This window comes from Oncorhynchus mykiss, chromosome 16 (assembly GCF_057628025.1).
Source record: "Oncorhynchus mykiss isolate SJ-2025 chromosome 16, ASM5762802v1, whole genome shotgun sequence".
Lineage (NCBI taxonomy): Eukaryota > Metazoa > Chordata > Actinopteri > Salmoniformes > Salmonidae > Oncorhynchus > Oncorhynchus mykiss.
The window spans coordinates 34574437-34602415 of record NC_143037.1 but is presented as its reverse complement, the minus strand read 5'-3'; the positions used below and the strand labels follow the sequence as shown (position 1 = coordinate 34602415).

Here is a 27979-nt window from a genome sequence, read left to right as displayed (position 1 = left end):
TGATCCTATGACGTTGCTGACTGCATGAGCAACGACATCAAATTTAAGGTGGATCTGCAGCAGTGACGAGATCCTCATCGTTGCGGCGGGAATAAAATTAGACACTGACAGGAATAAATGATGTTTTTTTTTGCTGTAATTGTGATATCGACTAAAATGCGCTTATGACATTCATACATTATCATTAGCTATCTACTATGTGCAAGGTTCTATCTCTACACCACCTTAAATCGCTGGATCGTCTGGTCTGGCCACTCAAGAACATTATCGCAAAACAGGGCACTCCAACTCTGTTCCTGGGGAGCTATCCTCCTGAATGGTTTCACTTAGGTGTAACTAACCTGATTCACCCATCTTATCAACCAGCTAATGATTAGGGTTGGAGTGAAAACCTACACTACAGGACGGTAGCACTCCAGCAACAGGGTTGGAGAGCACTGTCCCAAAACATAACCTGCAGCAAATGATCATCCTCTCTCTAGACAGACAAATCGATATTGAAGTCAGAACATCGAATCCTAACTATATTTATCCGCTCTATTGAGATTACGTTCCCACAGAAAAAAGCTGTACTATAGCTAGAAATAAGTGACTGCGTCTGGTGTCCCACGAGATGAACATAAAGTGCAATTTTGAATTTTCAGAATGGCTATTTAGCTAGCGACAGTCTTCCATATGGTTAGCTAAACGTTTCCCTTTTCATCTGTGGCTAAAACATAACTGTCATTGAATTTGCTACTATAGCTAACTAACCGATAGCTAGCTAGCTAGCTATATGTTTACGACATAGCCACCGGCAGCCGTGACAAAATGACATGGCGATGTCGGGATTTAGCTAGTTAAAGTTAGCTAGCTAGCTACTACACAGTAGAACTCAAGACTCACCAGCCGTCGTCTGTGTCGCAAGGACAGCACAAACGTATTTCTAGCTGTAACCTTTTCCAGTTTCTTGATATGTTATAGTCCAAGTTCAGAATGTAAGTTATTTGATTTATCAGTATTTTGAATTGCTAATCATCACGTCAACATTACATGATGTCGCATCAAAACAATGCTTGTATCGCTCGCTCCACACAAGTGACACTGACAAATACTTCGTTTCTCCTTCTTTCAGACTGTGCATTTTAAAACAGTTTTGATATCTTGCAAAAACACAAAGTGAACTAATACGTGTTTTGCTATTGCACATGATACCGATTGAAAAGCGAAATACAAAATCAATTTAGATGAACTACAGTCTCTGCTAAATCTACTGGATGTGCATAAACCTTCTCAAATTGAACGTCACCCATAATATCAATGCTTTAGATTGGTGAAGTTCGAGGTCGTCTTCGTTTGTAGTCACGGTTGTCGAATTATCAGTCTCACAATACCCATGTTCGAGAGGATCAAAACAGTAATGTATCGTGAGTAAATTGTGACTGACGGATCTGCAAATAATAATGAGTAGTTATTTATGATGCTAGGTTCTTTATAGGTCATTTGGCTGCAGTGTTGAACAAGCCCACAGAATGGAAAAGCATTTAAAGGGGCAATCTGCATACATGTTTTGATTTAGAAATGTATTATACAATATGTACCCATTGATTCTTGAAGAATGTAACTTAGAAATGCCTCATGAGCTTAGATCAACTGTCTTAGATAAACTTGTTTTACTCCAATGTTTTATAAAAAAAAGTCAATCTAAACAAACACTATATAGCCTCAAAACATGGTTAAAACTCTAATTTTGATATCCCGGATGATCAGTCCTTGCAACCATAGCACTATCTATGAATTTAAGAGTGGTTACATTGCTCCAGCCCCATCCCTCATCTTTTTACCAAAACAGGGGCGGGGACTCTGCTTTGTTATTGTTCCCGTCAGGCAGTAACTCGATACAATATACTATGGAAAGTCAACGACTAATCATATTCACATGAAAACTGAAATCACAACTATCAGGAAAAATGGATGCCAAGCCCACCCTCGGAAGCTCCTCTTTTCTGGCTATAATACTAGAGCTCGCATTCATTTCCTGAATTTTTCTCTCTTCATCTTGGCAGAAGAAAGAACACGTCATGCAATTTACAAACTTTTCAAGCACACGAAGACTACTAGATTGGGCTCTGACTTAGGTGTCTGTTAGTGGGGAGACATATACGTCCCTATAGATGTTGCGAGTTTTGGGTCTTGGTATTGGTTTTTGTGTTTGCTAAAATCTAACTTCACTGAACAAAACTTTAACAAAAATATAAAACGCAATATGTAAAGTGTTGGTCCCATGATTCATGAGCTGAAATAAAAGAGCCCAGAAATGTTCAATACACACAAAAAGCTTATTTCTCTCAAACTTGTTGCGTAGATTTGCTTACATCCCTGTTAGTGAGCATTTCTTCTTTGCCAAGATAATCCATCCACCTGATAGGTGTGGCATAACAAGAAACTGATTAAACAGCATGATCATTAAACAGCTGCACCTTGTGCTGGGGACAATAAAAGGCCACTCTAAAATGTGCAGTGTTGTCACACAATACAATGCCACAGATGTCTCAAGTTTTGAGGAATCATTCAATTGGCATGCTGACTGCAGGAATGTCCACTAGAGCTGTTGCCAGAGAATTGAATGTTAATTAAGCCAACATTGGTTTTGAGAATTTGCTAGTACATCCAAACGGCCTCACAACCACAGACCACATGTGGGTGAGCGGTTTGCGGATGTCAACGTTGTGAACAGAGTTTGATCAGCTCTATGTGAAGGAGATGTGTCACGCTGCATGAGGTAAATGATGGTCACACCAAATACTGTTTGGTTTTCTGATCCACACCCCTATCAAGAGTGCGGTATCTTCCAGTTGTGGGCATAACAAACACAGTTCCTTCCCCACATTCAGACACACGGTTGGTTGTCAAGAGTGGTAGATATGAAAACAACAATGACGATAAAAACGAATTATCCCAGTCCTCAGGTTGGCACCTTCAGGAGATAATGTATGGGAGACTGGCATCGTTGATGAGGACAGTGACGTGGAGGTATGGTCTGCAGGTCGCTGTGCATCCTCCTTTTCGTAGCTAAACGCAAACCTCCTCTGTTGGGACATAAACACATGATTCAGCCGAGTCCAGAACGAGACCCAGTAACTGAGTGCGCCGAGCCGGAGTGAAACAACATTTGTGATTCACTATGAACCCCCAGAGACTGAATATGGGAAACCAGCGTGGCAGGGTGGAGCTCCACCTGTATGACCAGCCAATCGTCCAGATAGGCCAATAATCTGATCCCCTGGCATCGCACCGGTGCCAAAGCCGCCTCCACCACCATAGAAAAGGTGCAGGGCGATAGGGAGAGCCTGAAAAGCAGGAACAGATACACATTAGGCCACACCCTCGAAATTAAACCTTCAAAACTTTCTGTAGGGAGGATGTGTAGCCACATGAAAATATGAATCCTTCAGATCTATGGAAGTGAACCAATCGCTGAGAAGCACCGACTGCAATAGCCGGCGAATTGTGAGCATTTTGAACTTGCAAGCTGTGAGGTGTTTGTTTAAAACACTCATATTCAGGTTAGGACGCAACGCAGCATTCCATTGCTCTTGGGAACAAAGAAGAAACGGCTGTACCAACCGCTCTGTACATCTGACACGGGACCACCCAAATAGCCTGCTTTTGAAGGAGAGAGGAAATAAAATTGGATTAGCTAACACACTTGCCATTGGAACACAGTAATGATAGTTACTGATAATAGGCCTCTGTACACCTATGTAGATATTCCATTAAAAACTTATTGTAACTAGGGGGCAATATTTTCATTTTTGGAAAAATAACATTCCCAAAGTAAACCGGCTATTTTGTCAGGACAGCTTGGGATAGAAAACTCTAAAGTTTCCAAAACTGTAAAAATATTGTCTGTGAGTATAACAGAACTGATATTGCTGGCGAAAGCCTGAGAAAAATCCAATGTGACTCATATTCCAATGTGACTCATGTTTTGAAAGCTCTGCATTCCGATGCGTCCCTATTGAGCAGTGAATGGGCTATCAGCCAGATTCATTTTTCTATGTATTCCCCAAGTTGTCTACAGCATTTTGACGTAGTTTCACGCCTTTATGTTGAAGAATGAGCGTAAGCGACTACATTGCGTAAGTGGTCACCTGATGGCTCTGAGTGATTCTTGCGTAAAAGACAGGGGTAGCCATTTTTCCTCTCGGTCCTACTGAAAAGCCAATTGTCCAGGTGGATATATTATCGAGTAGATATTTGAAAAACACTTTGAGGATTGATTATAAACAACGTTTGCCATGTTTCTGTCGATATTATGGAACTAATTTGGAATATTTTTCAGAGTTGTCGTGACTGCAATTTCCGGTCGACGTGAAGAACAAACGGAGCTATTTCGCCTACAAAAATAATATTTTTGGAAAAAAGGAACGTTTGCTATCTAACTGGGAGTCTCGTGAGTGAAAACATCCAAAGCTCATCAAAGGTAAACTATTTAATTTGATGGCTTTTCTGATTTTCATGACCAGGTTGCCTGCTGCTAGCTAGGCATAATGCTATGCTATCAATGAACTTACACAAACGCTTGTCTTGCTTTGGCTGTAAAGCATATTTTCAAAATCTGAGATGACAGGGTGATTAACAAAAGGCTAAGCTGTGTTTCAATATATTTCACTTGTGATTTCATGAATAGGAATATTTTCTAGTAATATTTATGTCTGTTGCGTTATGCTAATTAGTGTCAGATGATGACAACGCTCCCGGACCCGGGATGGGTAGTTACAAAACTGCCATTTCATTAGTCATTTATAACATTAACAATGTCTACACTGTATTTATAAACATTTTGATGTAATTTTAATGGGCAAAAAAAAAGAAGACATTTCTAAGTGACCCCAAACGTTTGAAAGGTGTTGTAGGCATGCTTGTTAAAACGTCATTGTAGGTAAGTATGGATGTTTTTAAAGGCCACTGCAGATAAGTATACAGTTGAAGTCGGAAGTTTACAAACACCTTAACCAAATACATTTAAACTCAGTTTTTCAATATTCCTATCATTTAATCCCAGTAAAAATTCCCTGTCAGGTCAGTTGTCACCACTTTATTTTAAGAATGTTAAAATGTCAGAATATTAGTAGAGAGAATGATTTATTTCAGCATTAATTTCTTTCATCACATTCCCAGTAGGTCAGAAGTTTACATAAACTCAATTAGTATTTGGTAGCATTGGCTTTAAATTGTTTAACTCTGGTCAAACTTTTCGGTAGCCTTCCACAAGCTTCCCACAATACGTTGGATGAATTTTGTCCCAGTCATCATGACAGAGCTGGTGTAACGGAGTCAGGTTTGTAGGCCTCCTTGCTCACACAAACTTTTAATAGGGTTGAGGTCAGGGCTTAGTGATGGCCACTAATACCTTGACTGTTGTCCTTAAGCCATTGTTACGAATCCCTTTTGGCTCGACAGTCTAGGGGGGGGATGGTAATGAGACCCGTAACATAACTCATGCAAATTATAATAGTGACAAAGTAAAAGTGTGAACGAAATAACCACGACAACTGAAATCTACCGTCAAACTCAAGGTTTATTAATAAACACACGGTAATGGGGGGAGCAGGAAAAGGGGCGGAGCTGGACCCAAGGAAAGAAACAATAAGTATTCAAAAACACCCCTAAGCTAGACTAGCCTACTTTAACAACAGCTAACTAACCAAAAATACAGTGGGTGGTCCGCCCAGTTCTAACTAGTGTATTTAACAAAAGTTCACCTACGGGTAGTGTATGCCCATGGGCGACTTGTCTTGGTTTCCCCTTTTCCCACCAGCAAACAAACAAACACCATAACCAAAACAATACTCACAGGTGATGACAAAGTGCTATGGAGGTGCTCAAACAAAAGATAGGTTAATACACAAAGAGAGAGAAACACAGAGACCTACAGGCATGGCATTTACAGAGAGATTGAGCTCTAGAGCAAACAACTGATGGGGTTTTTAAACCAAGGGAAAGGAACTGTGATTGGGTAGGAAAAAGGAGGAGGTGTGTCTTCTGATTGATGATTGATTGTTGACTGATTGGGGAGTGATGATTTTCACCTGTGAGGGGAGGAGGAGAGAAAAAAAACACACACGCAGGATACCCACTCACACAGACACAGGATACCTGTATCCGTAACAGCCATTATGCCACAACTTTGGAAGTATGCTTGGGGGTCATTGTCCATTTGGAAGACCCATTTGCAACCAAGCTTTAACTGGAAATGGGCTGCACAGGAAAATGATGTGGATATATTGAAGAAACATCTCAAGACATCATTATATCCACATAATTTTCCATCCTCATGATGCCATCTATTTTGTGAAGTACACCAGTCCCTCCTGCAGCAAAGCAACCCCACAACATGATGCTGCTACCCCCGTGCTTCATGGTTGGGATGGTGTTCTTCGGCTTGCAAGCCTCCCCCTTTTTCCTCCAAACATAACGATGGTCATTATGGCCAAACAGTTCTATTTTTGTTTTATCAGACCAGAGGACATTCCTCCCAAACGTATGATCTTTGTCCCCATGTGCAGTTGCAAACCGTAGTCTGGCTTTTTTATGGCGGTTTTGGAGCAGTGGCTATTTCCTTGCTGAGCGGCCTTTCAGGTTATGTCGATATAGGACTCGTTTTACTGTGGATATGGATACTTTTGTACCTGTTTCCTCCAGCATCTTCACAAGGTCTTTCGCTGTTGTTCTGGGATTGATTTGCACTTTTTGCACAAAAGTATGTTCATTTCTAGGAGACAGAATGCATCTCCTTCCTGAGTGGTATGACAGCTGCGTGGTCCCATAATGTTTATACTTGCGTACTGTTGTTTGTTCAGATGAACGTGGTACCTTTGGGCGTTTGGAAATTGTCCCAAGGATGAACCAGAATTTCTTTTCTGACGTCTTGGCTGATTTCTTTTGATTTTCCCATGATGTCAAGCAAAGAGGCACTGAGTTTGAAGGTAGGCCTTGAAATACATCCACAGGCACACCTCCAATTGACTCAGATGATGTCAATTAGCCTATCAGAAGCTTCTAAAGCCATGACATAATTTTCTGGACTTTTCCAAGCTGTTTAAAGGCACAATCAACTTAGTGTATTTAAACGTCTGACCCACTGAAATTGTATAAGTGAAATAATCTGTCTGTAAACAATTGTTGGAAAAATTACTTGTGTCATGCACAAAGTAGATGTCTTAACTGACTTGCCAAAACTATAGTTTGTTAGCAAGAAATTTGAGGAGTGGTTGAAAAACTAGTTTTAATGACTACGACCTAAGTGTATGTAAAATTCTGACTTCACCTGTACATGTTTTGAAAGGCATGCAACTAAAAGCCTATATTTAAAAGGCTGCTCAGGGTAAGTATTCATGTTTTTAAAAGTCCACTCCAGGAATTTATACACGTTTTAAAAAGATGATTATATATGTATTTGTTTTTTTATGGAAAACATTCTTAATAGCTGGCAGCCTCTATGGTTCTCCATAGGTGGTTTGATATTAGTTTTGATTGTAAAAATATATATCAGCCTCCAGTGTTAAGAGTTATGTGAAAAAAGAAATCAACTTAAATGGATCAAAATCAGTATTATAGCCGGGAAGGCGGGGCTTTGAGGGTGGGCTTGGCATCCGTTGGCCCATTGGGCGTGATTTCAGATTTCAGGTGGATATGATTGTTTGTTTGACTCCCCATAGTACATTTAAGCAATATGGCACGAGAGGGTGTGGTATATGGCCAATATACTAAGGGATGTTCTTATGCACGACGCAATGCCTTATTGCTTTTATAAACTGGTTACCAATGTAATTAGAGCAGTAAAAATACGTGTTTTGTCATACCTGTGATATACCACGGCTGTCAGCCAATCAGTATTCAGGGCTCGAACCACCCAGTTTATAATATACCTTGTTTGCTCTTTCAGGGAACAGTAGTTATATTCATCAGTGTACGTTTCATCTGCTGATTGCCCCTTTAAAGCCATAAGAACCACTTTCATATGATACAAACACTGGGGCCATACTTGCTATCTTAAGCAACCATTTAAATGTAGACAATGGGCTCGTTTGAGTGGTAAAGCTGAAGCTCCGGGGGGAGGTGCTTCTGGGACCACCAAAAGTCTGACATTAATGTGGTTTTCCAACAGCAAGGCTCAGATCAACATGGCAGGGTTGTTATTGTTTAAAAAATATTTTCTTTATAATGTTGAAATAAACATGCCTAAAATAAAATCAAATGTGTGTACACTGTACAATCAATTAGTGAGAGTATCAAATATCACATGAATTTGTGTATACCGACTCTAGCCTATACATGAATGGTGGCAAAGTTGGTTCCTCTTTCAGTCATGTCTTTGGTCACGTTCGTGTAGGTCAAACAAAAACACCCTAATGATTGTGTGACAATAGAGCCACCCACAATGCAGCCGATACTGCAGAATGAAGTTCGTGAAGAGTGACTACAGAAACTTAGTTGACTGCAGTCAATACGTCATGACCTTTGATTACATGATTATTGTAAACTTCATGTCGTCGACTATTTTTCCCCCCAGAATGCATAACACTTTTGCGCCCATACTTATCACCCATGTGGTCACTGAACCACCCATGTGGTCACTGAACCACCCATGTGGTCACTGAACCACCCATGTGGTCACTGAACCACCCATGTGGTCACTGAACCACCCATGTGGTCACTGTTACCCTTTGACCTTGTCTTCTGTGGACCTTGTCTTCTGTGGTTTTGAGCCATCGGCTTGTCCACCTTTGTACGTATGCAACGAGAGACTCATGCGGGTCACACACCAGTCTCCTGCACACTGGAACTAAGTGGTCGTGTTCCCCTGTTCAGGCGTTGCTGACGCATGTCAGATCTTACAATCTTTGTTACAGCCTTATTCTAAAATGGATTAAATATATTTTTTTCCTCATCAATCTACACACAATACTTCATAATGACATGTTTCTACACCTTGATTGGAGTCCACCTGTGGTAAATTCAATTGATTGGACATCATTTGGAAAGGCATTTGGAAAGGCATACACTTGTCTATATAAGGTCCCGCAGTTGACAGTGTATGTCAGAGCAAAAACCAAGCCATGAGGCCAAAGGAATTGTCCGTAGTGCTCCGAGACAGGATTGTGTCGAGCTACAGTTCTGGGGAAGGGTATCAAAAAATGTCTGCAGCATTGAAGGTCCCCAAGAACACAGCGGCCTCCATCATTCCTAGATGGAAGACGTTTGGAACCACCAAGACTCTTCCTACTGCTGGCCGCCCGGCCAAACTGAGCAATAGGGGGAGAAGGGCTTTGGTCAGAGAGGTGACCAAGGTGACCACTCTGACAGAGCTCCAGAGTTCCTCTGTGGAGATGGGAGAACCTTCTAGAAGGACAACCATCTCTGCTTCATTCCACCAATCAAGCCTTTATGGTAGAGTGGCATGATGGAAGCCACTCCTCAGTAAAAGGCACAGGACAGCTCGCTTGGAGTTTGCCAAAATGCACCTAAAGGACTCAGACCATGAGAAACAAGATTGTCACGTCTGATGATGCCAAGACTGAACTCTTTGGCTCAGTGAAGTTATCCTCGCCAGGTGAGTTATTATTGAAAGATTTTAAAACAGGGGTGTCAATAATTTTGACCCTTACCTTTTATGAGACAAATGACTTTTTAAACAATCTTTCTCTGAGAAATTGTATTAGTGTAAAATAATGGAATTTACAAATTGTTTGTAGCATACAATGTAGCTCAGTATTCAATTGAGTAATTTCTGCTCATGTTTTTCAAGGGTGTCACTAATTTCAGACCCCACTGAATATAGTGAGTTGATGCAAATTATTTTTCTGTTTCTAATATGTATGCCTATGCTTTATTTAACAATTTAGCCAGAGGATGAAAATGTCACTCTACACTTGCAATTATATATCTATTTTGTAATTTGACAGGTCCATTAACCCAGCTTGTCTTCAGTTACTTATTTATGTGATTTGTGTCCCTAGGCATGCACTGTTTTTCACATTGCCTTTATGCCCTTAACATTCTTCAGAATCATGCTAACTTGAATCTTTTGTGTGACCCCAGGAGGCCAGCTCTGATAGTGATGAGGAGGAACAAGGACAGTCTGCCAAGAAATCCAAGAAGACAGTGGAGGTTATTAAAGTCACAGAGAAAATGGTTGAGTGGAGAGCTGCAATCAAGGTAACATTTTTCTACAGACTGTCCACCAAGCATAGACTTCCACCTTGACCTCTACCAAACTTTAGGTGTAGTAATGAGAACAGACTTGATCCCATACGGATGCAGGCTGCATGATGGTCCTTATCACTAGCCCACTTTTAGAGCATTGTTTTCTTCATGATAGAATGGTACATTATTTATCCCATCTTCCACCTCAAACATCTGGGCTACCTACCTGTAGCATAACATATTGAAAACATAACGTAATATGGAGTGAAGGGGCTTCTTCTTGGGTATTGAGAGTTGTAGCATGTATATAGTGTACCACAATACCAGGGCTTTTGCCCTTCATTCTCATCCTTATGGCAGTCAATTTTTTCCCCCTCCCTGTCTTTGTCTTTAGGATGAGCCTACCCCTCACATCTTCAGAGAGGTCACACAGGCCTTCAAGGCTACCGTGGCGACCACCAAATGAAAGGGGGGGGGGGGGGGATATCTGTGTCGATACAAACTGGCTGATAGTGAACTTAACCCATGAGTGTGCATGATCCCCTATTTAGTAACAGCAACTGAATTTAGGCCTGTACACGTCCAAAGACCATGATAGAATTGTCTGTTTCTTTGTTTTCTTTCCAACAGTGTTCAACACCATGGTCCTGTTCTGTATCCAAGACGTATACGTGGCTCTGCAGAGGATGCTGAACCTAAAGGCAGATAAAGACCAGAAAAAAAAACGAGCAAGGCTGCTGGCCCAGACGGCATCCCTAGCTGCGTCCTCAGAGCATGCGCAGGCGAGCTGGCTGGTGTGTTTACGGTCATATTCAATCAATCCCTATCCCAGTCTTTTGTCCCCACATGCTTCAAGATGGCTACCATTGTTCCTGTACCCAAGAAGGCAAAGAAAACTGAACTAAATGACTACCGGCCCATAGCACTCACTTCTGTCATCATGAAGTGCTTTGAGAGACTAGTCAAGGATCATATCACCTCCACCTTACCGGCCACCCTAGACCCACTTCAGTTTGCATACTGCCCCAACAGGTCCACAGACAACGCAATTGCCATCACACTGCACACTGCCCTCCCATCTGGACAAAATAAATACCTATGTAAGAATGCTGTTCATTGACTACAGCTCAGTATTCCACACCATAGTACCCTCCAAGCTCATCAAGCTGGAGGCCCTGGGTCTCAAACCTGCCCTGTGCAATTTGGGTCCTGGACTTTGTTACGGGCTGCCCCCAGGTGGTGAATATAGGAAACAACATCTCCACTTCGCTGACCCACAACACTGGGGCCCCACAAGGGTGTGTGCTCAGCCCCCTCCTGTACTCCCTGTTCACCCACGAATGCATGGCCATGCACGCCTCCAACTCAATCAAGTGTGCAGACGACACGACAGTAGTGGGCTTGATTACCAACTATGACAAAACAGCCTACAGGGAGGAGGTCCGAGTGTGATGTCACAAAACCAACCTCTCACTCAACAAAACAAAGGAGATGATCGCGGACTTCAGGAAACAGCAGAGGGAGCACCCCCCTATCCACACCGAAGGGACAGCAGTGGCGAAGGTGAAAAGTGTTAAGTTCTTCTGCGCACACATCACAGACAAACTGAAATGGTCCACCCACACAGAGTGTGGTGAAGAAGGCGCAACAGCGCCTCTTCAACCTCAGGAGGCTGAAGAAATTTGGCATGTCACCCAAAACCCTGACAAACATTTTACAAATGCACAATCGAGAGCATCCTGTCGGGTTGTATCACAGCCTGGTACGGCAACTGCACCGCCCTCAACCGCAAGGCTCTCCAGAGGATGGTGCGGTCTGCACAACGCATCACCGGAGGCAAACTACCTGCCCTCCAGAACACCTACAGCACCCGACGTCACAGGAAGGCAAAAAATATCATCAAGGACAACAACCACCAGAAGGCGAGTTCAGTACAGGTGCATCAAAGCTGGGACCGAGAAGCTGTTTTTCATTCTGTATCTCAAGGCCATCAGACTGCTAAACAGCAATCACTAACTCAGAGGCTGCTGCCTAGATTGAGATCCAATCACTGGCTACTTTAATACATGGATCACTAGTTACTTTAAACAATGCCACTTTAAATAATGCCACTTTAATGATGTTTACATATATTACATTACTCCTATGACATGTATATACGGTATTTTATACCATCTATTGCAACTGTCATGAAGTTGGCCTGATAGGGGAGGATTATGAGCCCCATAAATACCTTTCCCCCTTTCTTTCTCCCTACTCTACAGAATGACTCTTGGAAAGTCCTTTGTTAACATAGAGAGAGTCTTATAACATCAAAAGGGTGGGGAAAGGAACCATATTTCGGTAATCCAACCAGCTGAAAATATGTGTTGGTACTTAAAGAATATGATGCCAGATCAGTTGTCATCTGAGACATTATTACTAATGATAGGAAGACATAAACTGTATCTTGGAAAGTCTACACATTATAGTTCAGATTCACATGGAATTGTTTAAATATTAAACTATTTGTGAAAAGATGAAATGTAATTTAGCTTCTTAATGAGAGAATGTTTTGTCATAGAGTAAACTCTGCCAACTCAGTGGCCCCGCCCATGTGAACAGACAGTGGTTGTAAACTATGATCCTTTATAAGCCCCTTGACGAAAATGTAACTTTCTGTTCCAAGGACGTGCGGACTTGAGGTCCCCACGTTGAAAGGACAAAGACCACCTACAGAACTTAGCCAACCTTAGAGAATCTAACGAAATTAGCATTGCATTTCAATGTGAAGGTGACGACCTACACCCCGGAAGGATGGATTTCGACTATACCAGCCAGAATATAGCATGAGCATATAGCATGGCAACTTGGTATGAACTTTGAACCCTTATTCATTAAAGAAGTGATACCTCCTAGCCGTTGCGTTAGTGCAGCAACTGTAGACTTGGGCTAGGAGAGGACGGACAGAGTATCTACTCTACCACACGACGACGGTACTACCAAGTATCCAGGTTACCACCAGAGACATTCTTCAAAGGACAAACCGGCATTCCATCGACAACCAATCTACCGAAGCGCAGCTGCTCAGAGTAAATATTTATTGCATTCTCCTTTTTCAAATGGGTGGTTATTTAGAATGCATGAGATTCTGTATTTACGATAGCATAGCTTCTCCCTTTGTTACTCTGTCTTCCCGCTCTTTCACTCAAACCCAACCCCCTCTCTTTGTGTAACCAGCTGTCGCATCTGTTCCGTTCACCAAGGATGTTTTCTTCATGACATAATTTGTCATCAATGTATGATCCATTCTGTGTAGATGTAATTCTGTGTGATTATTTAGGCATTTAGTAAATAAATAATTAAACCAATTTTTGTATTGCTGATTCAACTTGCTGATTCAACTTGTTAGATAACCAAGAATTTACAACTTTCAGATGAGACTAAATTGACTAATATTTAGTCTAATAATAAAAGATTACTAGGTCTTAATAAAGAGTTTATTCAGAAGATAACAGCTCTGTAAACATTATTTGGTGGTGCCGCAACTTTCTTTTTTTACATTTTTATTATTTGTATTAATTTTTTTTACCCATTTTTCGTGGTATCCAATTGTTGTAGTAGCTACTATCTTGTCTCATTGCTACAACTCCCGTACGGGCTCGGGAGAGACGAAGGCTGAATGTCATGCGTCCTCCAATACACAACCCAACCAGCCGTACTGCTTCTTAACACAGGGGGCGTCCAACCCGGAAGCTAGCTGCACCAATGTGTCGGAGGCTTCACCGTGCACCTGGCAACTTTGGCTAGCGCGCACTGCGCCCGGCCTGCCACAGGAGTCGCTGGTGCGTGATGAGACAAGGAGATCCCTACCGACCAATCCCTCCCTAACCCGGACGACGCTAGGCCAATTGTGCGTCGCCCCACGGACCTCCCGGTCGTGGCCGGTTATGACAGAGCCTGGGCGTGAACCCAGGGATTCTGATGGCACAGCTGGCGCTGTAGTACAGCGCCCTTAACCACTGCGCCACCCAGGAGGCCTGTGCCGCAACTTCCTAGTTAATTACATTCACCTTATTAGCTTAATCAGGTAATATGAATTACAGAGAAATTATTTTATAAAATAGCATGTCATATCACTTAATCCGGCATAGCCAAAGACATGACACACCTTACCAATGCCGCTCGGGCCATCGCTCATCCATATACTGCACTTATACTGTATGTATGTACATATTCTCATTCACCCTTTTATATTTGTGTGCATTAGGTAGTTGTTGGGGAATTGTTAGATTACCTGTCAGATATTGCTGCACTGTCGGAACTAGAAGCACAAGCATTTGGCTACGCTCGCTTTAACATCTGCTAACCATGTGTATGTGACAAATAAAATTTGATTTGATTTGGATACAACTTAGGCTCAAAACCCCTTGTAAAGCTAGGGGTTATTTGTCCACTTTAGTTGTGATACAAACCTCATCAAAACATATTGGCCTATGGGCTAGGCTACATGAGGCATGCAACTATGATTTGAAAAAGTTGCAGAAAAGAAAAAGACATGCCCTGTTTCTTGCCTTACTGCACACAAATATTGTCACCCATCAGACTATTCTTGAGTTAGTGTCTTTACATATACTAAATAATATATGTGGAATTAGTTTTGATTTAGAATGGACCATTTTCATGCACAGGGGCATGGGTAAAACATTTTTAAATAATCTATGCACTTAAATAGCGAATGGAGGACTCTTTTCCCGTGGTTAATTTTCATCCCAGGCAGGTAGTCTATACTCCTGTTGTAAAGCGCAGCAATGTGCTTAATAATAGGAAAGTTGATAAATATAGTAGGCCTAGCCCATAGAAAGCTGATGGGATCCTCATTTTAATAGAGGTCATCAAAGCTCTCTTTTCTCAGGCAGTTGCATAGCCTACAGAAATGTTGTGCACCATGAGCGTATAGGCTCTCATAAAGTGTTTGATTAGATTTTTGATGACATTGCATTGATGTCCGAGTGATTCGAGGGACTATAGAGTGCTGACATTCTGTGCACAAATTTGTTTACATCGCTGTTAGTGAGCATTTCTCTTTTGCCAAGATAATCCATCCACCTGACAGGTGTATCATATCAATTAGCTGATTAAACATTATGATCATTACACAGGTGCACCTTGTGCTGGGGACAATAAATGGCCACTCTAAAATGTGCAGTTTTGTCACACAAAACAATGCCACAGATGTCAAGTTTTGAGGGAGTATGCAATTGGCATGCTGAGTGCAGGAATTTACACCAGAGCTGTTACCAAAGAATTGAATGTTAATTTCTCTACCATAAGCCGCTTTTGAGAATTTGGCTGTACGTCCAACCGTCCTCACAACTGCAGACCACGTGTAATCACGCCAGCCCAGGACCTCCACATCTGACTTCTTCACCTGCCAGATGGTCTGAGACAAGCTACCCTGAAACTGATGAAACTGTGGGTTTGCACAACCAAAGAATATCTGCACAAACTGTGCGAAACGTACATCTGTGTGCTCGTCATCCACACCAGGGTCTTGACCTGATTACAGTTTGGTCTCGTAACCGACTTCAGTGGGCCACTGGCATGCAGTGGGCCATGCAGACAACATGTGTGGCGTTGTGTGGGCGAGTGGTTTGCTGATATCAATGTTGTGAACAGAGTGCGCCATGGTGCTGGTCGGGTTATGGTATGGGCAGGCATAAGCTACAGACAATGAACACAATTGCATTTGTTTGATAGCAATTTGAATGCACAGAGATACCGTAACGAGATCCTGATGCATTGTCGTGCCATTCATCTGCCGACATCACCTCATGTTTCAGCATGATAATGCACAGCCCCATATTGCAAGGATCTGTACATAATTTCTGGTAGCTTAACATGTCCCAGTTCTTCCATGGCCTGCATACTCGCCAGACATGTTTGGGATGCTCTGGATCGAGGGTACGACAGCGTGTTCCAGTTCCCACCAATATCCAGCAAATTTGCAGAGCCATTGAAGAGGAGTGGGACAACATTCCACAGGCCACAATCAACAGCCTGATCAACTATGCGAAGGAGATGTCATACTGCATGAAGCAAACGGTGGCCACACAGGATACTGACTGGATTTCTGATCCAGACCTGTACCAACATATGCATATCTGTATTACCAGTCATGTAACAATTTATTTCAAAAGACAGATTTCCTTATATTGATTGTAACTCAGTAAAATCTTTGAAATTATTGCATTTTGCATTTCAACGGTTTTACTGAGTTACAGTTCATATAAGGAAATCAGTCTATTGAAATACATTCATTAGGCCCTAATCTATGGATTTTACATGACTGGGAATACAGATATGCATCTGTTGGTACGGGTTTCGCTCTCGGAGGAGGGCACACTGGACGAGGAGTATAGTTGATTTGAGCGTTCTGACCTTGCAGCGGCAGTCAAGCTCCCAAGCTAACGTTGGCTAGCTTGCAAGCTGCTTCCAGACACAAATGACACCACTCTTTTATTTGCTCTAGCAGAGCTGGTTAGGCAGTTTTCATGTTATTCAGAGCGTTGGTGACTGTAACAGTGCTGCTGACAACAATTGAATTATGCTTTTTTGCCAACGTTTGCTGACACCGGCCATTCATCATTCATTATTCTGTGCTCTGGTACACTCAGACGAGAGTGCTCTGAAATCGGAGTAGATAGCCAAAGCGAATTTACGAAAGCACCCGAATGTCCATTGAGAACGCACAACGACTATACCATTTAATAACTAAGCTAATAATGACAGGAATAATCAAGTCAATAAATGTTGGGTAGTTAGCCTATAGTTAATATACTGGCAAGTTTGATGTATAAGCAGCCAACTAACATTAGGTAGCTAGCTAACATACCGGAACATACTGCTGTAATGATATGCTATGTGGTTCATAAAGACAGCATAGCTAACAAATTGTCAGAAAACATAACGTGTAAGGTAACTTATTTGTTAAGTCATTACTTTATTACATTGCTTAACATTTGTCATAATTAGTTAAAGCAATGAATTTGTATCCGCTCTGGTTGTACTTTGGCCTTATATTTTCCGCCATTTTCTTCAAATCTGAAAATTATGTGAAGCCACGCCCATTTCCTGAAGAATTGCATTATGGGCCCTAAAGTACGGAAATAGTGTTCTCTGCGTGCATACTTCATATTTTGGTGACCACGTGTAACAACACCTGCACAGGAACAGTACATCTGAACATCACACCTGCGGGACAGGTACAGGATGGCAACAACAACTGCCCGAGTTACACCAGGAATGCAATAGTCCGCAATAGGCTGAGAGAGGCTGGACTGAGGGCTTGTAGGCCTGTTGTAAGGCAGGTCCTCACCAGACATCACCGGCAACAACGTCACCTATGGGCACAAACCCACCGTCGCTGGACTAGACAGGACTGGCAAAAAGTGCTCTTCACTGACGAGTCGCGGTTTTGTCTCACCAGGGGTGATGGTCGGATTCACGTTTATCGTCGAAGTTATGAGCGTTACACTGAGGCTTGTACTCTGGAGCGGGATCGATTTGGAGGTGGAGGGTCCGTCATGGTCTGGGGCGGTGTGTCACAGCACCATTGGACTGAGCTTGTTGTCATTGCAGGCAATCTCAACGCTATGCGTTACAGGGAAGACATCCTCCTCCCTCATGTGGTACCCTTCCTGCAGGCTCATCCTGACATGACCCTCCAGCATGACAATGTCACCAGCCATACTACTCGTTCTGTGCGTGATTTCCTGCAAGACAGAAATGTCAGTGTTCTGCCATGGCCAGCGAAGAGCCCGGATCTCAATCCCATTGAGCACGTCTGGGACCTGTTGGATCGGAGGATGAGGGCTAGGGCCATTCCCCCCAGAAATGTCCGGGAACTTCCAAGTACCTTGGTGAAAGTGGGGTAACATCTCACAGCAAGAACTGGCAAATCTGGTGCAGTCCATGAGGAGGAGATGCACTGCAGTACTTAATGCAGCTGGTGGCCACACCAGATACTGACTGTTACTTTTGATTTTGACCCCCCCCCCCCCTTTGTTCAGGGACACATTATTAAATTTCTGTTCATCACATGTCTGTGCAACTTGTTCAGTTTTGTTCAGTTTATGTCTCAGTTGTTGAATCTTGTTATGTTTATACAAATATTTACACATGCTAAGTTTTCTGAAATTGAACGCAGTTGACAGTGAGAGGACGTTTCTTTTTTTGCTGAGTTTAAATCCATAATCGCTCTATAATCGCACTATTAGTTTTTGTGTCTTACTGTCTGCAAACAGCAAGTTGTTGCTAAAATAAATAATGTTAGCCACTAATGCTAATTGCTAGCTAAATATTGCTAGCTAAATATAGTCAGCGCAAACGTAGCTAGCTCTCTAATAGAGCCTGATACCATTGCTGTTGTATTTTAGCTATTCAAAGCTACAGTAATTGAAAACATTTTAATTTAACATGAATTAGGGTCCACTTGGTAAAAGCTGCCAAACACTTTGGTTCCTACCCTGTCACAATAGCTCCTCCCTGGCATTTTTATTTGTTATCATGTCAAACAACACTGTTTTCAAAGTGCCCACTATATTCCAACTTTTGGTGGAAGTTTTATTGAGCTGTATAACACAATCAGAATGGCCAAAGCCCCATTAAAAAGGCATTGAATGTATTGTCACCCTAAGGCCATGCCCTACTCATAAAGCATATTTAGAACTTTTATTATTCAACAACTGCAAATATTGTCAACCTTTAAAAAAATATTGTGCTGATATTTTAGCCATATCGCCTGGTCCTAACCCCATGTTCCTCAGCTCCACTCTCTCTTCCCCCACCATGTCTCTCAGCTCCACTCTCTCTTCCCCCACCATGTTCCTCAGCTCCACTCTCTCTTCCCCCTCCATGTCTCTCAGCTCCACTCTCTCTTCCCCCACCATGTCTCTCAGCTCCACTCTCTCTTCCCCCACCATGTCTCTCAGCTCCACTCTCTCGTCCCCCACCATGTTCCTCAGCTCCACTCTCTCTTCCCCCTCCATGTCTCTCAGCTCCACTCTCTCTTCCCCCACCATGTCTCTCAGCTCCACTCTCTCTTCCCCCACCATGTCTCTCAGCTCCTTTAGCTCAGTCCAGATGTCAGGCTGGTTGGTCAACTGTTCAACATCACTCTCCCTGCACGCTCTCCCTTCACTGTGACCCTGTTGAGTGATGTCATTCTCTCTGACCCCGCCACTCTCTCCCCGAGCCCATGCTACAGCACCCTCCATTCTGAAACAATGCCTCTTCAGAACTAAAGCAATCTACTGGGCTCAGTCCTCATCTTTATCTTTTTACATTGGTCTTGGTGAACCAATACATGTGAAGTTGAAAAGGTGGCATCAGTGCAACATACACTACATGACCAAAAGTATGTGGACACCAGCTTGTCGAAAATTTCAATCCAAAATCATGGGTATGAATATAGTGTTGGTCCCCACTTTGCTGCTATAACAGCCTCCACTCATCTATGAAGGCTTTCCACTAGTTGTTGGAACATTGCTGCGGGGACTTACTTCCATTCAGCCACAAAAGCATGAGTGAGGTTGGGCAATGAACTTGGGCGATTAGGCCTGGCTTGCAGTCGGCGTTCCAATTTATCCCAAAGGTGTTCGATGGGATTGAGGTCAGGGATCTGTGTGTGGGCCAGTCAAGTTCTTCCACATCGATCTAAACAAACCATTTCTGTATGTACCTCACTTTGTGCACCGGGGACATTGTCATGCGGAAACAAGAAAGGGCCTTCCCCTAACTGTTGCCACAAATTTGGAAACACAATCGTTTAGAATGTCACTGTATGCTGTAGCATTAAGATTTCCCTTCACTGGAACTAAGGGGTCCGAACCATGAAAAACAGCCCCAAATCATTATTCCTCCTCCACCTGACTTTACAGTTGCACTGGGGAAGATAGCGTTTTGCTGGCATCCGCCAAACCCAGATTTGTCTGTTGGACTGCCAGATGGTGAAGCGTAATTCATCACTCCAGAGAACGCGTTTTCACTGCTCCAGAGTCCAATAGCGGTGAGCTGTATATCACTCCAGCTGACACTTGGCATTGCGCATAGTGATCTTAGGCTTGTGTGCGTGAGGCTGTTCTTGTGATGACATTGCTTCCAGTAGTGAGTGTTGCAACCAAGGACCGACGATTTTTACACGTTAGGCGCTTCAGCACTCAGCCATCCCGTTCTGTGAGCTTGTGTGGCCTACCACTTTGCGGCTGAGCTGTTGCTGCTCTTAGATGTTTCCATCTCACAGCATTTACAGTTGACCTGGGCAGCTCTAGCAGGGCATAAATTTGACAAACTGACTTGATGGAAAGGTCGCATCCTACGAAGGTGCCACGTTGAAAGTCGCTGAGCTCTTCAGTAAGGCCATTCTACTACCAATGTTTGTTTATGGAAATTGCATGGAGGTGTGCTCGATTTTATACACCTGTCAGCAACGGGTGTGGCTGAAATAGCCGAATCCACTAATTTGAAGGGGTGTCAATATACTTTTATGTACAGTGCCTTGCGAAAGTATTCGGCCCCCTTGAACTTTGCGACCTTTTGCCACATTTCAGGCTTCAAACATAAAGATATAAAACTGTATTTTTTTGTGAAGAATCAACAACAAGTGGGACACAATCATGAAGTGGAACGACATTTATTGGATGTTTCAAACTTTTTTAACAAATCAAAAACTGAAAAATTGGGCGTGCAAAATTATTCAGCCCCCTTAAGTTAATACTTTGTAGAGCCACCTTTTGCTGCGATTACAGCTGTAAGTCGCTTGGGGTATGTCTCTATCAGTTTTGCACATCGAGAGACTGACATTTTCTCCAATTTCTCCTTGCAAAACAGCTCGAGCTCAGTGAGGTTGGATGGAGAGCATTTGTGAACAGCAGTTTTCAGTTCTTTCCACAGATTCTCGATTGGATTCAGGTCTGGACTTTGACTTGGCCATTCTAACACCTGGATATGTTTATTTTTGAACCATTCCATTGTAGATTTTGCTTTATGTTTTGGATCATTGTCTTGTTGGAAGACAAATCTCCGTCCCAGTCTCAGGTCTTTTGCAGACTCCATCAGGTTTTCTTCCAGAATGGTCCTGTATTTGGCTCCATCCATCTTCCCATCAATTTTAACCATCTTCCCTGTCCCTGCTGAAGAAAAGCAGGCCCAAACCATGATGCTGCCACCACCATGTTTGACAATGGGGATGGTGTGTTCAGCTGTGTTGCTTTTACGCCAAACATAACGTTTTGCATTGTTGCCAAAAAGTTCAATTTTGGTTTCATCTGACCAGAGCACCTTCTTCCACATGTTTGGTGTGTCTCCCAGGTGGCTTGTGGCAAACTTTAAACAACACTTTTTATGGATATCTTTAAGAAATGGCTTTCTTCTTGCCACTCTTCCATAAAGGCCAGATTTGTGCAATATACAACTGATTGTTGTCCTATGGACAGAGTCTCCCACCTCAGCTGTAGATCTCTGCAGTTCATCCAGAGTGATCATGGGCCTCTTGGCTGCATCTCTGATCAGTCTTCTCCTTGTATGAGCTGAAAGTTTAGAGGGACGGCCAGGTCTTGGTAGATTTGCAGTGGTCTGATACTCTTTCCATTTCAATATTATCGCTTGCAGAGTGCTCCTTGGGATGTTTAAAGCTTGGGAAATCTTTTTGTATCCAAATCCGGCTTTAAACTTCTTCACAACAGTGTCTCGGACCTGCCTGGTGTGTTCCTTGTTCTTCATGATGCTCTCTGCACTTTTAACGGACCTCTGAGACTATCACAGTGCAGGTGCATTTATACGGAGACTTGATTACACACAGGTGGATTGTATTTATCATCATTAGTCATTTAGGTCAACATTGGATCATTCAGAGATCCTCACTGAACTTCTGGAGAGAGTTTGCTGCACTGAAAGTAAAGGGGCTGAATAATTTTGCACGCCCAATTTTTCAGTTTTTGATTTGTTAAAAAAGTTTGAAATATCCAATAAATGTCGTTCCACTTCATGATTGTGTCCCACTTGTTGTTGATTCTTCACAAAAAAATACAGTTTTATATCTTTATGTTTGAAGCCTGAAATGTGGCAAAAGGTCGCAAAGTTCAAGGGGGCCGAATACTTTCGCAAGGCACTGTATATATAGTGTGTCTTGATTATTGCCTAGTCATATGGTCAGGTGCTGCAAAGAAGTACATAAAGAAAAACGATGCTGGCCCAGAGCACACTGGCGCGTGTTGCTCTTCACTGTGATCAGAGGTCTATATCAATACTATGCATGCAAGTCTCTCTTGGCTAAAAGTATCGGAGAGATTGACTCCATCACTTCTTATTTATATAAGTAACGATGTCTTAAATTCAGAATTGTTTTCATAGTCAATTTACACACAGCTCTGACAAGCACCTACCCCACCAGACATGGCACCAGATTTTCACAGTCTCCCAAATCCACAACAAATTCAAAAAACTCTACAGTATTTTCTAGAGCCATAATTGCATGGAGCTCCTATTCATTTGAAGGTAGCCTAGTGGTTAGAGCATTGGGCCAGTAACTGAAAGGTTGCTGGATCAAATCCCAGAGCTGTCGTTCTGCCCCTGAGCAAAGCAGTGAACAGCAAACCTGGTTTCAAAAAACTGAAAGCAACACCTCTCCTATTTGACCCAGATATATTGTGTGTATGTATTGATTTGTAGGCTGTGACGTTTTAAATGTATGTAGTTATGTCCTTGAGCTTTTCTTTTCTTATTAATATTCTGTATTATGCAATGTTTTGTGTGGACCCTAAGAAGAATATCTGCTAATGGGGATCCTAATCAAATATCAACATTTGGAGAACATAGTCAAGGACTATGTGTGACATAAACATAAACAGGTTCATGATTATGAGGTATGATATCAGACACTAGGAAGTACAGATAGTGATATTAAGGATTAATGTTATTTATAAAGATTTTATTGCGTGGTCAAAGTGACATATTACATAGGAGCCAAGGGTTCCACTTTTATTTCAGACTATTGGGACAAATCATTAGAGAAGCAGTGATTTCAAAAAGCTTGTTGCAATATTTCCATTACAAACTACGAATGGAATGTAGATCGGTGCTGATGTTAATTTAAGGTGTCTGTGTCCTTGTGTGTCTCTGTGTGTGATCGCTGCAGGACACATACCAGTCGGTGTATTACTGGCAGTTTGTCCACTGCCTGTACCAGACATGCCACAAGAGGTCTCTTCTCAGTCCCCAAGTCCAGAACAGACACTGAGAAGTGCACAGTACTACATAGAGCCATGACAACATGGAACTCTACTCCACATCAAGTTACTGATGCAAGCCGTAATATTGGATTTTAAAAAACAGATTAAAAAACACCTTATGGAACAGGGGGGACTGTGAAGAAGCACAAACATAGGCACAGACACATGTATACACACACACACCATAACATGGGCACTATACACACATTTACACATGGATTTAGAACTGTAGATGTGTGGTGGAGTAGTGGCCTGAGGGCACACAGTGTGTTGTAATGTTCTGAACATTTTTATATTTTTTTGCTGGACCCCAGGAAGAGTAGCTTCTGCCTTGGCAGCAGCTAATGGGGATTCATAATAAATACAAATACCTGTGGCGTCGTTTTCTCAGCACGCTGCACCCCAGCAACATCCTGCAGCCCCTCATCTACCCACTGTGCCAGGTCATAGTGGGCACCATCAAGTGGGTACGCACACACACACACACACACACACACACACACACACACACACACACACACACACACACACACACACACACACACACACACACACACACACACACATATAAATTATGTTTGGCCTGCTATAGAATTTCTTAATCTCTATGTGGCTCTCGAGCCAAAATGTATTGCCCACCCCTGCCCTAAAAGCAAGTTGTACTTCACACTTCCACCGGCAGGTGGTAGTGTTAACCACTGAATCTGTGTCTATCTTGCTGTGCAGGCTGGTGCCCACGTCATGCTACTACCCTCAGAGGATCCACTGCGTGCGTGGCCTCACCCTCCTCTCTGGCAGCACACACACCTTTGTGCCTGTTCTGCCCTTCCTACTGGAGGCACGAGCCAAATCCACCCAACACCATCCCGAACCTACCTAATTTACCAGATATTCCCAAACTGTGGTACACAGTCTGGGGTAAGCCAAATAAAAATGTGATTCACATTTAACTTTAAAAAAAAATAATATATAATTTTTTCACATTTTCAAACAGTCCATTTATATTTTCCAACGGACTATACATTTGGGTAAGTTCTTTTTTCTCGCCTGAGTAGCTTCCAAAATAAAATTAAACCATCTAGTGTTTTTTTTCTTCTTTTTTTAACCTTTAACTAGGCAAGTCAGCCAAGAACAAATTCTTATTTACAATGACGGCCTACCAAAAGAAAAAGACTTCCTGCTGGGATTAAAAATAAATACAATATAAATGTAGGACAAAACACACATCACGACAAGAGAGACAACACAACACTACATAAAGTGAGACCTAAGACTACAACATAGCAAGGCAGCAACACATGACAACACAGCATGGTAGCAACACAACATGACAACAACATGGTAGCAACACAACATGGTGGCAGCACAAAACATGGTACAAACATTATTGGGCACAGACAACAGCACAAAGGGAAAGAAGATAGAGACGACAATACATCAAGGCAAAGCAGCCACAACTGTCAGTAAGAATATCCATGATTGAGTCTTCGAATGAAGAGATTGAGATAAAACCGTCCAGTTTGAGTGTTTATTGCTGCTCGTTCCAGTTGCTAGCTGCAGCAAACAGAAAAGAGGAGGAACCCAGGGATGTGTGTGCTTTGGGGACCTTCAACAGAATGTGACTGGCAGATCATCTGTTGTATGTGGAGGATGAGGGCTGCAGCAGATATCTCAGATAGGGGGGAGTGAGGCCTAAGAGGATTTTATAAATAAGCATCAACCAGTGTTCAGTGAAATAACACAATGTCAAATACAGGTAGCCTAGTCAAATAATTAACATCTAATCACATTAACCGCTACTCTCTCGAGGGAATTCCACTAACGGTCTGTATGTAGCAAAACGTAGCTGCTGCTCATGTTGGTATCTGTACTGATGGCGCAAAAGCCATGACAGGGAGATAGAGTGGAATGGTAACATTCGTGCAAGCAGTTGCTCCCGATGCCACTTGGGTACACTGCAGCATCCACTGAGAGGCTCTTGCTGCCAAAGGAATGCCTGACAGCTTGAAATACGTTTTGGACACTACAGTGAAAATGGTTAACTTTGTTAAAGCAAGGCCACTGAACTCTCGTGTATTTTCTGCGCTATGCAATGATATGGGCCGCGACCATGTAACACTTTTATATAACATACAGAAGTGCGCTGGTTATCAAGGGGCAAAGTATTGACACGATTTTTTGAATTGACAGACGAGCTTTTCGTTTTCTTTACTGACCATAATTTTCACTTGTCTGACCACTTGCATGATGACGAGTTTCTCACACGACTGGCCTATCTGGGTGATGTTTTTTCTCGCCTGAATGATCTGAATGTAGGATTACAGGGACACTCCGCAACTATATTCAATGCGCTGGACAAAATTGAGGCTATTATTAAGAAGTTGGAGCTCTCCTCTGTCTGCATTAACAACACACAGGTCTTTCCATCATTGTATGACTTTTGTGTGCAAATGAACTCTAGCTTACGGACAACGTCAAATGTGATATAGCGAAGCACCTGAGTGAGTTGGGTGCGCAATTACGACGACACAAACAACTGGATTCGTTATCCCTTTCATACCCTGCCTCCAGTCCACTTTCTGATATTTGAACAAGAAAGTCTCATCGAAATTGCAACAAGAGGTTCTGTGAAAATGTAATTTAATCAGAAGCCACTGCCAGATTCTGGATTGGGCTTTGCTCAGAGTATCCTGTCTTGACAAAACGTGCTATTAAGACACTAATGCTCTGTGCGACCATGTACCTTGGAGGCACGTAGCCTAGTGGTTAGGGTGTTGGGCCAGTAACCTGAAAGGTTGTTAGATCGAATCCCAGAGCTGATAAAATAAAAATCTGTTGTTCTGCCCCTGAACAAGGCAGTTAACCCACTGTTCCCCCATAGGCTATCATTGTAAATAAGAATTTGTTCTTAACAGACTTGCCTAGTTAAATAAAGTTTAAATTAAAATAAAATAAAAAACCTATGTGAGAGTGGATTTTTGGCCCTCACTAACATGAAAACAAAATACAGGCATAGACTGTGTGTGGAAAATTATTTAAGACTGAGACTCTCTCCAATACAACCCAACATTGCAGAGTTATGTGCATCCTTTCAAGCACACCCTTCTCATTAACCTGTAGTGAGTTATCCACAATTTCTGATGAACAAATAAGGTTTTATATGTAAGATGGTTAAATAAAGAGCAAAATCATTGATTATTATTATTTGTGCCTGGCCCTATAATAGCTCTTTGTCACAACCCGGCTTGTGGGAAGTGACAAACTCACACTCATTCTTATGTTTAATAAATGTATCATATAGTGTGTGTGTGTGTGTGGGAGGTTTACAATGAACCATACTATACTAAGGGTGCCCCACCTTCCCCCAACAGCACTGCCCTCTTAGGCCTTTATTCACAAAGTGTCTCCCTGTAGAGGTGCTGATCTAGAACCAGTTTAGCCTTCTTTACTTAATAATGAATACGATTACATGGACAGGAGGGACCTGATCCTAGATCAGCACTCCTACTCTTAGATACTTTGTGAATACGAGCCCTGAAGGATTTCGCTCCAACCCTAATCTAGGTATCACACCTAAATGAACTGGTAATATGCTCACTGGACCATGCTCAGCGGAATCTGGTATGTTAACTTACGACAGGGTCGGATCAAACCTTGCATAACCAGTAGCTCACTATGAGGAGGGTTGGCCACCCCTGCCCTTAGCACTTGTGTAGCCTTGATCTGAAGGGGTTGATTAGATGTGAGAAATACAACAAGAGGACAACATTTGGCAACAAACCCAATGGAAACAAACAACTTGGGTGGGAGTTATGCAACATTTTCTCAGGTATCAGTGGAAAACACAGTCCAGTGTATCAAGGCAGTTAGCGAGGTCTCAACGGCTAACAACTGCATAGGCTCGGAACGATGAGGGGGAGGAAGTACATCTGAGGGTTGTGTGTGCGCGTTACACACCTTTGTTATCAGGGTAAGGTCGCAAACTGTCAACATGTTTGACTGTGTGCGTGTGGGTTTGGCTTTGAGTATATGTGGTGTGCATACCCATATATGTCTTAGTGAGTGCTAGCCTCCTGTGGTAAGCTAACAGGAGAACGGTAGTATGGAGGCGACAGCTTGGTTTTGTGGGAGTGGTCACTGTGATGGTGGGGTGTGTGTGTGTGTGTGTGTGTGTGTGTGTGTGTGTGTGTGTGTGTGTGTGTGTGTGTGTGTGTGTGTGTGTGTGTGTGTGTGTGTATGTGTGTGTGTGTGTGTGTGTGTGTGTGTATATGTGTGTGTGTGTGTGTGTGTGTGTATGTGTGTGTGTGTGTGTGTGTGTGTGTGTGTGTGTGTGTGTGTGTGTGTGTGTTGATGGTCTGACCAAAGTGATAAAGACCAGGCTGTGGTTTACTCTACTCCTAACGTGCTCTGCAGACCACATCCTCTCTGCCTACGGCACAGCCGTCCACCCTCCAGCACACACACTCCAAGAACCCCTCACAGCGCACAGTGTTTATTCATGATGCACCCCACTGCCTGTT

The 27979-nt window shown here is 42.6% G+C and overlaps 1 protein-coding gene, 1 long non-coding RNA gene and 1 pseudogene across 5 annotated transcripts in view; 2 read left to right on the top strand and 1 right to left on the bottom strand.

The window, feature by feature from the left end:
• LOC110491835 (kelch-like protein 17) overlaps nucleotides 1–1513 on the bottom strand; it is a 31756-nt gene extending 30243 nt beyond the window's left edge. For 2 of the 3 annotated variants that reach the window (XR_016487226.1, XM_090202574.1), the window contains exon 1: nucleotides 886–1379. The gene's annotated coding sequence lies outside the window, so the exon portion shown is untranslated. Of the gene's footprint in view, nucleotides 1–885 lie in introns of all 3 variants that reach the window. The other variant, XM_021565625.3, reaches the window with a different exon arrangement.
• Nucleotides 1514–8914: 7401 nt separating this feature from the next.
• On the top strand, nucleotides 8915–13541 carry LOC110491834 (uncharacterized). Its single transcript, XR_002468911.3, has 2 exons — nucleotides 8915–10203; nucleotides 10822–13541. It is a non-coding gene; the product is annotated as an uncharacterized LOC110491834 (long non-coding RNA).
• A 4525-nt stretch (nucleotides 13542–18066) lies between these two features.
• Nucleotides 18067–27979, top strand: part of LOC149976653 (nucleolar complex protein 2 homolog) — a 47104-nt pseudogene continuing 37191 nt past the window's right edge. The window contains exons 1-4 of the transcript XR_016487031.1: nucleotides 18067–18084; nucleotides 23366–23409; nucleotides 23827–23922; nucleotides 24186–24297. The product of XR_016487031.1 is annotated as a nucleolar complex protein 2 homolog (transcript). The remainder of the gene's footprint in view (nucleotides 18085–23365; nucleotides 23410–23826; nucleotides 23923–24185; nucleotides 24298–27979) is intronic.